Source organism: Equus asinus, chromosome 1, assembly GCF_041296235.1.
Source record: "Equus asinus isolate D_3611 breed Donkey chromosome 1, EquAss-T2T_v2, whole genome shotgun sequence".
Taxonomy (NCBI): Eukaryota; Metazoa; Chordata; class Mammalia; order Perissodactyla; family Equidae; genus Equus; species Equus asinus.
In genome coordinates, this window is record NC_091790.1 from 156,710,800 (window position 1) to 156,723,261 (window position 12,462).

At 38.5% G+C, this 12,462-nt stretch overlaps 1 long non-coding RNA gene and 1 pseudogene across 1 annotated transcript; one reads left to right on the forward strand and one right to left on the reverse strand.

The window, feature by feature from the left end:
* Positions 1–264: 264 nt before the first annotated feature.
* Positions 265–11,559, reverse strand: LOC123287962 (uncharacterized). Its single transcript, XR_006531410.2, has 4 exons — positions 10,769–11,559; positions 10,457–10,611; positions 4,149–4,230; positions 265–3,340 (listed from the first exon to the last, which is right to left on the reverse strand). It is a non-coding gene; the product is annotated as an uncharacterized lncRNA (long non-coding RNA).
* On the forward strand, positions 7,085–8,906 carry LOC139044762 (S-phase kinase-associated protein 1 pseudogene; annotated as a pseudogene).
* Positions 11,560–12,462: the final 903 nt, after the last annotated feature.

The following is a 12,462-nucleotide window of genomic DNA, read 5'->3' on the forward strand; positions in this document are numbered from 1 at the left end:
AGCTAAGCCCAGCCAGCCCTGGACATGACTTTGGTCCATCTTCCCCAGGACATAGGAACAGGGCTCTTGGGTGGCTTTGATTTTGTTGGTTTTTGTTTTTTCCCATTTGTGTGTTTTACCTCCTCAAATAGAATTATAAATTCCTTAAAGAAGAGGACCAGATCTTCTTGTTTTGCACATAACCCACTCAAGCTCTAAGATACTTACCATAATGCCATACACATAGAAACAACTTAATCTTTGAAGAATTAATTTTATTTCGGAATAAACAGCATCATGTGTGTTACAGGTAACACGGATTTTGTGCAGTTGTCATCTGTGGTACTGTGACACAGGCTGAGCTGAAATTTCCTTTTGTTTTCAGAGTACTCAGTGTGCAAGTTCTGCAGCCAGCCTGTCCAGGTTTGATCTGAGCTCTCCTAATTATTAGCTGTGTGATTGGGGAAATTACCTAGCGTGTTCAGCCTCGGTTTACTCATCTGCAAAAATGGAGATAATAAGAGTTACTTATCTCATGCGGTCTGGGTGAAGATTAAATGATTTAAGACATATTATGTGCTTAGCATAGTGTTTGACACAGAATCAGTGTTTAAGAACCTTGTCATTTATGATTGTCTGTAAATAAGTTATTTGGTATGAAATTAATGGGATAAACATATTTGCAGAAAAGAATGTTCACTTCAATTAAAGTAAAAAACTGTTTGATAAAAATTATAATATGTTGATTGTGCTAGCATGATCAAAAACTATTTGCCAAGTAAGTTATGTAAATGATACAATTATTTTTCCCTAAAAGCATCCTTATATGATATCAACTCTCTGCTTTTCCTCTGGAGGATCACCCCTTCGCCTCCATGTGGTCCTGGTGAGACTGCCTATCTTAGCAACCGCCCCTGTCCTGAGTGCTGTGTTCTCACCATATGTGTGAGCACCTGACCAAAGTAAGCCAGTGAGAGTCTTCTCTGAGATGCGATTCGTGGATCCTGGCAAAGAAAAGCTCCTCTTCTCCTGGGATTGAGAGCTCCAAGGACAACACAAGCTGGAAATGCTAGGTGACTACCTTGGACACCTTTGAAAATTGGAAGAAACTCCAGATTGAAGCCAATGCACAGGGCTGAGAGATGGCAGAAGAAGAGAAAAATCTAATAATGTTTTATGAGTCCCCGGATCATGACATAACTGGAGACAACACAACCTCTAGACTTCCAACGTCTGTGAGCCAGTAAGATTCCTCTTTGCTTAAGCTAATTTTGTCATCTTTCCGTCACTTGCAACCAGAGGAGCCCTGACTGAAGCCTTTTTAGCTGTTTGAGTCACATGTCCATTAAAGCAGGTCCAACCAAGAGAGGAGAGTTTACTTTCAATTAGTCAGCATTATGTGAAACTAACAAGAGTTATTTCATTTTTTAAAAAATTCTGTAATTTAGATGCTTATTTTGAATTAAAGAAGTTTAACTAAAAGGAATTGTTTTATTATATTTTATATTTTTATTTTAGGTAGTCATAAGTAGAGATTAAAGTAGAAAGATTAGATAATTTTTTAATAAATACGATACTAAATATGCAAAATAAAAGTGAGTTAGAGTTGTTCTCCATTCATCTATAAAAGGTAAAATATTATATTTGGATATATACAGATAAATATACACACATACATATTTTTTACAGTTTGTATATGTATATACTGAGAGAGAGAGAGAATTTATCGAGTCCCTGCTCTGTGTCAGATGTAGTTCCAGCATGTTCTATGTGTTATTGCATTGAATCTTTCCAACACCTTCCCTGAGAGGTAAGCATTGCTCTCCATGCATAGCACACATGAAAACAGAGACTCAGAGAAGTTATGTAATTTGCCCAAGGTCACGTAGCTGCCAAGTGAGAGAGCCCAGATTTAAACCTGAATTCTCCCAGTTCCAACAACTGTGATGCCTTTCCATTACACGACACTGGCTACCTCAAAAACAACTGGCATGGTTCCCCCTGCTTTTCCAGTGTCAGGAATGAATTAGAGTACTATTACATAAGTGAGCTCCACGTACACTTGTGTGGAACAAGCGTCTCCAACACTGTTCTCACATTCACAAAGGGAAAACACAAAGCCCCACGTTAGCTAATTACAGGACGCAGATGCCTGGACTGACAGCATCGGCGGGGGAGGCCACAGAGGGAAGGGACCCCAGCTGGGAGACATCACATCTCACCCACAAGCACCTTTCTGCCACTCAGTGATCTGCACACTTGCTCTGAAATAGATGGGAATTCCTGGAATAGAGAAACCATGCTATTGGATTTGAAAATAAATGACTCAAATATAAGCATATTATTTAGAATTATTAAGGCAAAATATTTAAAAAATGATAAGATCATCAGATAAAGTAGAACAGCAAATATTTGATGATACTAAGGAGATAATGATATGTGGTTATGTTAGAAACAAGATTCCTTATCTTTTTAGAGAGTCATAGTAAATTATTTACAGATGAAATCACTCAATGACTTGGATTTGCTTTGAAATAATCTGGGAGTGGAGGGAGATAAATGAACAAGACTGGCCATGTGATGATAGTGGTTGAAGCTGGGTGATGGAATGTGAAGTTTCTTGTACTATTCTCTCAACTTTTCGTATATGCTTGAAATTGTCCTTAATAAAAGAAAAAGAAAAAAATATGGACTTAAGAATCTACAGCTTTTAAAAATTGGAAGAGATTTGGGTGGGGGAGCGGGGGGCAGAGGGCAGGACTCAGGCATGGGGAGAGGTGAGATCAGGGACTGCTGTTTTCATTAAAGCCCTGTAGTAGCATTGCCTTTTCCCATTATGTCAATATATTCCTTTGAGAAAAATTAAAATTAAATTTTAAAAGAAAGAGCCCATGGGTCACCCAGTCCCTCCCTGCTCCATGGCAGACATCACTAATCAGCCTCAGCCTGATCTCCCACTGAAGCAGGAGGAGCCTCTGGAATCCTCAGTGCAGCCTGCCAAAGAGGAAGCCCGTCCTGGGATAAGACCTCATATAGTGTGTGCCTACCTCATGCTTTGCCTGTACCTTGTTCTTACAGTTTAGACAGGCTCGTATCTTCCCAGAATGCTTGTCCTCCATTTCTCCAGGTCAACTTGGATACTCTAGACGTTAGGACTCCTAGACCCTCCGGCACAAGCCCTCAGAGTGAGGTCTTCATCCCTGACTTGGCCTTCAGCAGCCTGAGCTGACGCTTCCATTTCTATTGGAGTTCCCACTGAGCCAAAACTACCAGCTCTCCTTCAGTTGCTGGCAAGAACATTTTCCTATGATGCGCTTTCTTGCAAATCTCAGAAAGCGATGAGTGCTAACAGATTCTGGTCCTGTGCAAAAGGAAAACATTAGAATTATATTGGGTCGACTTCTGATGTGTGAGGGGCTTTTCCACGTTTGGACAGAAGTTGAAATGCCAGTCATGTTTTTCCTGGCTGGCTTACAATTCTCTTGGATGGGTAACTGCATCAATGTAAACAGGGTAACAGGCAGGGACTAATGCAGCTGGAACCGGTCCTCACTCCTTTTTTGAGAAAACTCTGCTATTGTTCAGTAGGCCTTGACCTGTAGACTCCAATCATCCCTATTCGCAAGTTTATTGCAGTGCTAGACTCTTCAGCCAACCCCATAATCAGTCTCTTAACACCTAACCCAAAAGTAGGGACATTCTTCAATTCTCTCGCCTGAGAGACTCGGAAACAAGGAGGAACTAGCATGTGTCGATTATCTTGATAGCCAGGCACAATGCTAGGAGCTTCCTACTTCCACACCATAAATCCCATGAATCGGGTGTTACAGATGAAAACACTGAGACTTGGGGAGTTGTGATTTCGCCCTTGCCATATAGCTAGAAAGTACAAGAATAGGATTCAATTCTAGGTCTTCTGAATTCAAAAATCTTTGTTCTTCCCCAGCCTGATCCTCCAAAGAAGCCTATGCTCACCTGTTAACCCCTCACCAGTACCAAGCCCAGAGCCATGGGCAATTTGGAGTCAGCACATCTGCCCATCCGGAAAAGGCTCACCACTTAAAAATGGGTTTGGGGGATGTTTAACCCAAATTTCAGCAGTGTCAGGTCCCACTTCCAAAATCAGAAATTGTTAAGGAGGCAAATCTCCACAGGTAAAAGGTACTTACTGTGTACTTCTCAGCATGTTATTTCTCAGGGTTATTTCTATTCACATTCACAGTCCTCAGACATCAGTGTGTGCTCCACAGCCTGGGAAAAGTGAGCATTTTTATGATCTGACTTAAAGAAGAAGAAATAGCAGACCAAAGAAATAAAATATCCAACCCAAAGCCAATTAAGTGATTGACAGTTTGATTTGTCATTCAAATATGGCACTAAATGTTCAACACAGGACTCTGGCTCATCTTGAGGTTGCCTAGTCTACTGAGGCCCAAGTCCTGGGATTCACATTCAGTTTCAGCATAAATTACAACCCACAACTCCAGGAAGTGCCATTCACATTTCGTAAGGGCAGGACCAGTCTCTGTAGCCATGCAGGGCAGCCCTGCCCACATTCTCCAGAGCCAGACTAGTACCAGCTTTGACACACCTCTCTCAGTAACTGATGGAACACGCAGATAAAAGATCAGTAAAAAATACAGACAATTTGAAACAACATGATTTACCAACTTGACCTAATTGGCACATTTAGAATATTCTATTCAACATCTGGAGAATACGTATTCTTTCTAAGCCCATATGAAACATTTACCAAAATAAACCATAAGCTGGACCAAAATAAGTCTCAACAAAGTTCAAAAGATTGAAATCAGAATATTTTCTTTGATCATAGTGGCATTGAATAAGAAATCAATACCAGAAAGATAAATAGAAAATCACCAAATGTTTGGAAATTAAGCAACACACATTTAAATAACTCATAGATCATCGAAGAAGTCAAAAAGGAAATGAAAAAATATTTTGAGCCAAGTGAAAATGCAACATATCAAAACTTGTAGAATGCAGCTAAAGCAATACTTAAAGGAATATTTTAAAAACTAAATGTGTATATTAAAAAATAAATGAGGGCCAGCCCCATGGCTGAGAGGTTAAGTTCGCGCGCTCTGCTTTGGCAGCCCAGGGATTCACCAGTTCAAATCCTGGGCACGGACATGTCATCGCTCATTAAGCCACACTGAGGCAGCATCCCACATGCCACAACTAGAAGGACCCACAACTAAAAATACACAACTATGTACTGGGGGGCTTTGGGGAGAAAAAGGAAAAAAAATTTTAAAAATCTTTAAAAAAACTGTAAATAAATAAATGAATATATTAAATAACTGCATATATTTTAAGAGAAGAAAGTTTGAAAATTAATTATATAATTTCCCATCTCAAGAAGCTTGGGGGGGAAAGCAGCAAATTAAACCCAAGAAAAATAGAAGGAAAACTATGATAAAGATAAGTGCATAAATCAATGACATACAAAATAAATATACAATAGAGAAAAATCAACAAACCCAAAAGTTGGTAGTTTGAAAAGATTAATAAAATTCTTAAACACCTAGCAAGACTGATTTTTAAAAAGAGAGAAAACACAAGTGACTAATTCCAGGGATTTAAAAAAGGATATCACCACAAACCATACAGGTATTAAAAAGACAATAAGAGGATATTATGAAGAATGTTATGAAATAAACTTGAAAATTTAGAGAAATGAATAAATTCCAGAAAAACAATTTATCAAAACTAACATTAGAAAATCTGAATACTCTTATATCTATTAAAGAAATTAAATCTATAATTTAAAGACTTCCCACAAAGGAAATCACATACTCAAATGGCTTCAATTGTGAATTCTTACACAAATCTTTCCAAAGAATAGAAAAAGAAGAAATATTTTTCCCAACCTTTTTGTGAGGACCATAACATTGACATCAGAACCTGATATAAGAAAATTACAGATGTGAAAATCTTAAGCAAGATATTAATAAATCAAATTCAATAATGGCTCAAAAAGATAACATATCATGACCAAATGAACTTTACTCCAGGAATGCAAAGTTGGTTTAACATTCTAAAATAAAGCAATTCATCACATTAACAGACTAAAGGAGAAAGAACTATGCTTCTCAAATATACTCATATCTCAAATATGCTCACAGATAAAGCATTTTATAATATTCAATAACTGTTCATGATTTTTTTAAAAACTCTCAGCAGACTAGGAATAGCAGAGAAAGTCCTTAATCTGATAAAGGATATCTACAAAACTCTACATCTAACACCCTCACATCCTTTCTATTCAGTATTATACTAGAGGTCCTACCCAGTAAAATAAGGCAAGAAAAAGAAATAAAAGTTAAAAAGATTGGTAAGGGGAAAGTAAAACATCAGTATTCATGGAGGACATGATCAAGTATATAGAGAGAATCCTAATGAAACTACGAACTATTACATTGATTAAGTTAACTTAGCACGGTTTTTGGATACAAAAAATAATTGTATATTTATGTAATACTGGAAACAATTAGAAAATTAAAATTTAAAAATGTCAAATACAACAGCACGAAAAATCATAAAATACCTAGGAATAAATCTAACCAAAAAAGTACAAGATCTATACATCAAAAACTTCAAAGCACTACTGAGGGAGATATTGACACACTTAAGTTAAGTAGATTAAGGGATAAGCCATTTTCATGAATGAGAAAATTCAATATTGTTAGAACATTGATTCTCCCTAATTGACTTAGAAATTCAATGTGATCTCAAGCAAACTCCCAGCAGGCTTTTTGTGGAAAATGACAAGCTGATGATTCTAAAATGTATATGAAAATGCAAAGAACCCAGCCATGGAAATCTTAAAGATCGTATCTGGAAAATGTATGATGTTAGATAACAAAACTTGTAAAGCTCCAGTAATAAAGATAGTAATGGAAGCATAGGCATAGATAAATTGACCAATAGAACAAAATAGAGAACCCAAAAATAGACCCACACATACAGAGTCATCTGATTTACAATACAAGTACACTGTAATTCAGTGAGGAGTCCTTTTAATAAGTGGTGCTAAGTCCAAAGGATGTGCATATAGAAAAATGAACTTTGATCCCCTACCTCATACAAAAATTAATTCAATGCAGATCATAGACTCAAATGTGAATGTTAAAACAGTTAAGCTTCAAGGAAAAACATAACAGAACAGAGTGGCCTTGTTGTCTGCCTTTCTCTTCTGTGTGTTGATGCCCCCTGCCCCCATCAACCTCAGCCCGCGGTCTCCTTGAGACCCAACACCATGCCTTCAATTAAGTTGCAGAGTTCTGATGGAGAGATATTTGAGGTTGATGTGGAAATTGCCAAGCAATCCATGACTATCAAGACCATGTTGGAAGATTTGGGAATGAATGATGAAGGAGATGATGATCCAGTTCCTCTACCAAATGTTAATGCAGAATATTACAAAAGGTCATTCATTGGTGCACCCACCACAAGGATGACCCTCTTTTTCCTGAGGATGATGAGAACAAGGAAAAGCAGACAGACGATATCCCCGTTTGGGACCAAGAATCCCTGACAGTTGAACAAGGAACACTTTTTGAACTTATTCTGGCTGCTAACTACTCAGACATCAAAGGTTTGCTTGATGTTACATGCAAGACTGTTGCAAATGATCAAAGGGAAAACTCCTGAGGAAAGTCACAAGACCCTCAACGTCAAAAATGGCTTCACTGAAGAAGAGGAAGCCCAGGTACCCAAGGAGAACAAGTGGTGTGAAGAGAAGTGAAATGTTGTGGCTGATGCTGTAACACTGTAAGGATTGTTTGAAATACTAATTGCACTGCTCTGTTTATAATTGTTAATATTAGACAAACAGTAGACAAATGCACAGCAAATCAATTGTATTAGCAGAATATTGTCCTCAATGCATGTGTGGTTTGAGTATAGATTCCAAACTTATGGCTGAGTTTCTTCTAGTACGATCACAAGTTTCCTTTTTCTTTGCTCTGAATAAAACTAAACTGTGGGTTCTCCATAGCATATGGCATTTTGGGCTTTCCCTCTTTTTGTAAAGTGATTTCTGCCTAGTTTATTGTCCAGTTAACTTTAGTGATCTTTTAAATACAGGTTGGCATTGTAAATAAAACAACTTGCAAAAAGTTTTCTGAAATAGAAAAAAAAACTTATAACAGAACATTATCATAAACTTGGACTGGGCAAAGATTTCTTAAATAGGACACAAAAAGCACTAAATTTAAAAGTTTGAAAAACTGGACTTCCTTATTAAAAATTTCTGCTCATCATAATACAACATTAAGAGAATGAAGCAGGCTATAGACTGGCAGAAGATATTTATAAATCATGTATCTGACAAAGAACTAGTACCCAGAATATGTAAAGAGCTCCTACAAATCAATAAGGAGAATGGCAATCCAATGTTTTTTGAAAATAGGCAAAAATTTAGAGCAGTCACTCTATGAAAGAATAGCCAAATGGCCAGTAAACATATAAAAGTTGTTCAATATCATTAGTCATCAAAGAAATGCAAATTAAAACCTCAGTGAAATATCAGTACAAGACCACAAACAGAGCTAAAATTAAAAGGACTTGCAATACCAAGTGTTGATGAGGTTATGGAGCAACTGGATCTCTCACGCATTTTTGGCAGGATTGTAAACTAGCGCAACCACTTTGGAAAACTGTTTAGCAGTATCTACTAGGGCTAGACATACAACTACCCTACACTCGAGCAATTCCACTTCTGGGTGCATTAACAGAGAAAAGGGTGCCTGTGTCCACTCAAAGGTATGTGCAAGAATATTCTTAGCACCTTATTGTGTAATAACCCCCGACTAAAAATAACCCAACTTGCCATCAGCAACAAAAAAGTTAAATAAATCAAGGTATACTCATACAACGGAATATTAAATAGCAATAATAAAAACAAGGTTTGCTGCTACACTCAAAAACATGGATGATTCTCACAGAGTGTGAAAAAAGCCAAACCTAAAAGAGTACATAGCACATGATTGCATTTATATGAAGTTTAAGAAGAGGCAGAACTCAGCTATGGTCAAGTGTTCAGAACAGCGTTTACCTTTGGTGGGAATGTTCATTGAGAGGGGGCATGAGGGAACTCTCTGGAGTGCTGGAAATACCGTACATCTTCATTTGGATGGTGAGACCTCATCAAACTTCACTGAGTGGGCTGTACACTTAAGATTTGTGAACTTCATGTAAGTTGTAAAAAGTCAAAAAAAATCTTGCCTATTGGAAATCAAAGTAATTGACTCTTTCTTTCACAAATTTGTCTCTGTTTTTGGCCTGGCTGCACAGCCACTGCACAGAGTCAAATGGATACTTTAAAATATGCTATTTATCAGGATTGTTGTGGACTGTCTCATATGAAAATTAATACATCGAATGGAATGTTTTTCCTTGAAATCTACAGCTTGTCCGTGAACACTGATTGTACTCATTTCCAGTTCTCTGCTCGGCCTTCTGTTGTGAAACTTCTCTTCCACTTTATCAGAGGAGGCCGGCAGACGATCTTATGAACCCAAAGCTTAAGGGATTCCCTCAAGCAATGAAAACACCCCTAAAACAACTGCTGGTTTCCTCTACAGTGGCTTAAACCTCTCTGCAAGTTTTATTATCTGTCTTTTTATTATTTGTTCTCTTTGTGAAAAGTCACTGTGTCTCAAAATAACCTTTCCTGCAGACTAAGAAACAGAAGTAGATGTGATTGTGTATGTGTGTCCTATGAGCGGATAAACATAAATTCATAAAGGTCTGGCTATATTCATATATTTCTTCCTAAAAAGACATTAAAGGTATCTTTTGCTCCTCTTAGAAATATAATGAATGTAAGAGGAATATAGGGGCATCAGTTTTGTTAAAAAGAGAGAGATTTTCTAGGAAAATATAAATTTTATATACAATTTGAAGACAGATACTTTTACTAATGAGATGGTAAAAAAAAAGTCAAGACTGTTTGATTATAGTTGTCAAATACTCAACTAAAAATAGCTCAAGCAAAATAAAGGGGGGTAATCAGGACGGACTGCAGTGGTTCACGGAGTCAAAGAAGGGCTTCAGAGATCAAAGCTGACCTGGGCATCTCCAAGGGAAGTTGGGCACCAGAACTCTTTCTGTTCATCTTGTCTCTCAGCATCTATAAGCCATTGGTACTGTTGTCTCTACTGCCAAGCTGTCTTCTGTGCTACAAGGAGTATAGTCATAGACAGCTCTGGCTCGCACCTTTCCTGTTAGGCCTGGAAGGAAAGACATCCTCATTGCCAGAACCACCTTCTCACACTCTGGAGGAGGCCTCTGATTCACCTGGCTGGTGACATGTGACTTCCTGCCCCAGGCATTATGGCTCAAGGAGCAGGCTGGGGCAGTCAAAAGCAATAACTGCCCACAACAGATGAGTTCTGAACCTCAAAAAGGCTTTACAGCCTAATTCAGCTTTAACACTGCATTTACTCACTTCTCCAGACATCCCAGACCAAGGCATCCTCTTTGATTTCTATAAGGTGTCAGTTTTCCATTTTTCCTTCTCTGCCTCTGAGACCTTTCCCACGGTCTGTCAGCACTCTCAGCCGGTCCCGGGCCCTGATCTCTACCAGCACACACACAGGAAGGCTTGGAACAATTGAAAAGATTGACAGGAGAAAAGACCATGTAAAACATTTCAAATTTTGAAAACAAGTAGCTTACAGACACTTCAGATTTCTTATATTTTGATTCACTTTAACATCCATAAATAGATTTGATCAGATCTATAAGCACACATACTTACACATGTACCTGCCACTCCCACAAGGCAGAAAAGTCACTGGCTGTCTAGGTTTACACAACTTTGAGAATAAAGATCCACAGGGAGTAACCAAGGGAAGCTGTCTGGGTGAGGAATCATAGCATGTGGGAGCCAGGAGTAAAAGATTCTAGTCTCCTGTAACCGGCTAGACAATTTTGAGTGGTTTGCTTCATCCCACTGGTTCCATTTGCTCACCTGTAAAATGAGGAAGTGGGACTAGATCAGGGGTTGGCAAACTACAGCCCCCAGGCCAAATCCAACGCACTGCCTGTTGTTATAAATATAGCTTTATTGGAACACCGCCGTGCCTACCCCTTTAAGTATTTTCTATGGCTGCTTTCGGGCTACAACAGAGCTGAGTGGTTGCCACAGAGTCTGTATCATCTGTAAAGTCTAAAATAGTTACTGTCCGGTCCTTTACAGAAAGTTTGCCAGACTCGGAAAAAAATAAGTCCCCACAAAACCATTTTTCCCTTGAAACACTTTCAAGTAAGTAGTTTTTCAGCTGAATTATCCAGATAATCACCACATCTCTAGTTTTCTTTGCTGGTGCTATTGCTGTGTACCCCAGCCACACGGACCTATGTCTGCCCGGGCAGAGACTAGCAGGAAAGTTATCAGTCAACTGCATTCAGTCAAAATAAGTAGCCAACCACATTACCCATATTTCCCTCCAGCAATTGCAACTGTTAATATGAAATAGCCAAACACTTCTCTCACGTGTCTCCATCCACCTCCCTCTGGTCACAGAAATAGACAAGAAAGTTTTAAGAAGATGCAGTGTCTGTTCAGTTCAAAGTGAGGTGAAATGATGAACATCACTGAGTTCCATGTAGATGGCGAGAGCTGGCAAAACACACAAGGAAATCTATTTGGGGTGTTGATTTTCTACTTTGCAAATTGTTGCTGAAATGCCATTTCACTCTACATTGGGTAGATACACCAAAAGAAGGCAAAAATTGCACTAACAAAGCACTGTACCCACATTTTTCAGTTTTATTCTTTGTTAGAGCATAAATTTGGAAAACACCATGTATCCTATGAAACTCCACGTCTCAAAAATTTTCTTTGTAACATCATACTGAAATATTAGGAAAAACCAGACGAGAGTGAGCAGGAGACCCTTACACACACACATACACACACACACACACACACACACACACGCCCCTCTGACAAGAAAAGGAATCCAAAAGCAATAACCAATCCCAAAATGCCAGGAAGCAGGGTTATAAATTTAACACAAACAGCTCCCTCTTCAAATTCCCAGTCCGTTTATCAAATTTTAAAAACGAAATGACAAGTTAAGATTATTAGTCAAAATATATAAATAAATCACCTTACATCTGTTATTGCCAAGGTCTGTGAATGATTTCACAGTGGTTGGTTGTAATAAGTGAATACACAGGCAACCTGGGCTGGAGCGGAACTGGGCCAGGTAAAGCTGGCAGCTGGCCAGTCCTCAGACAGCGCAATTAGCTCAGAGGGCAGACGCCAATGCTGGGCTGCACACAGGGGCCTTTAAGAAGTCATTTGGTGAGATTGCTCTCACAATGCAGCACTGACAACTTACCCATTGCTTGGTCTACGATCGCCTACACGCGAGCCCGTTGTTTATAGAAAGAAGTTTTTTTAGACGTCTCTGAAAAGCAAGGATTAAGTCAACTCATCATAAA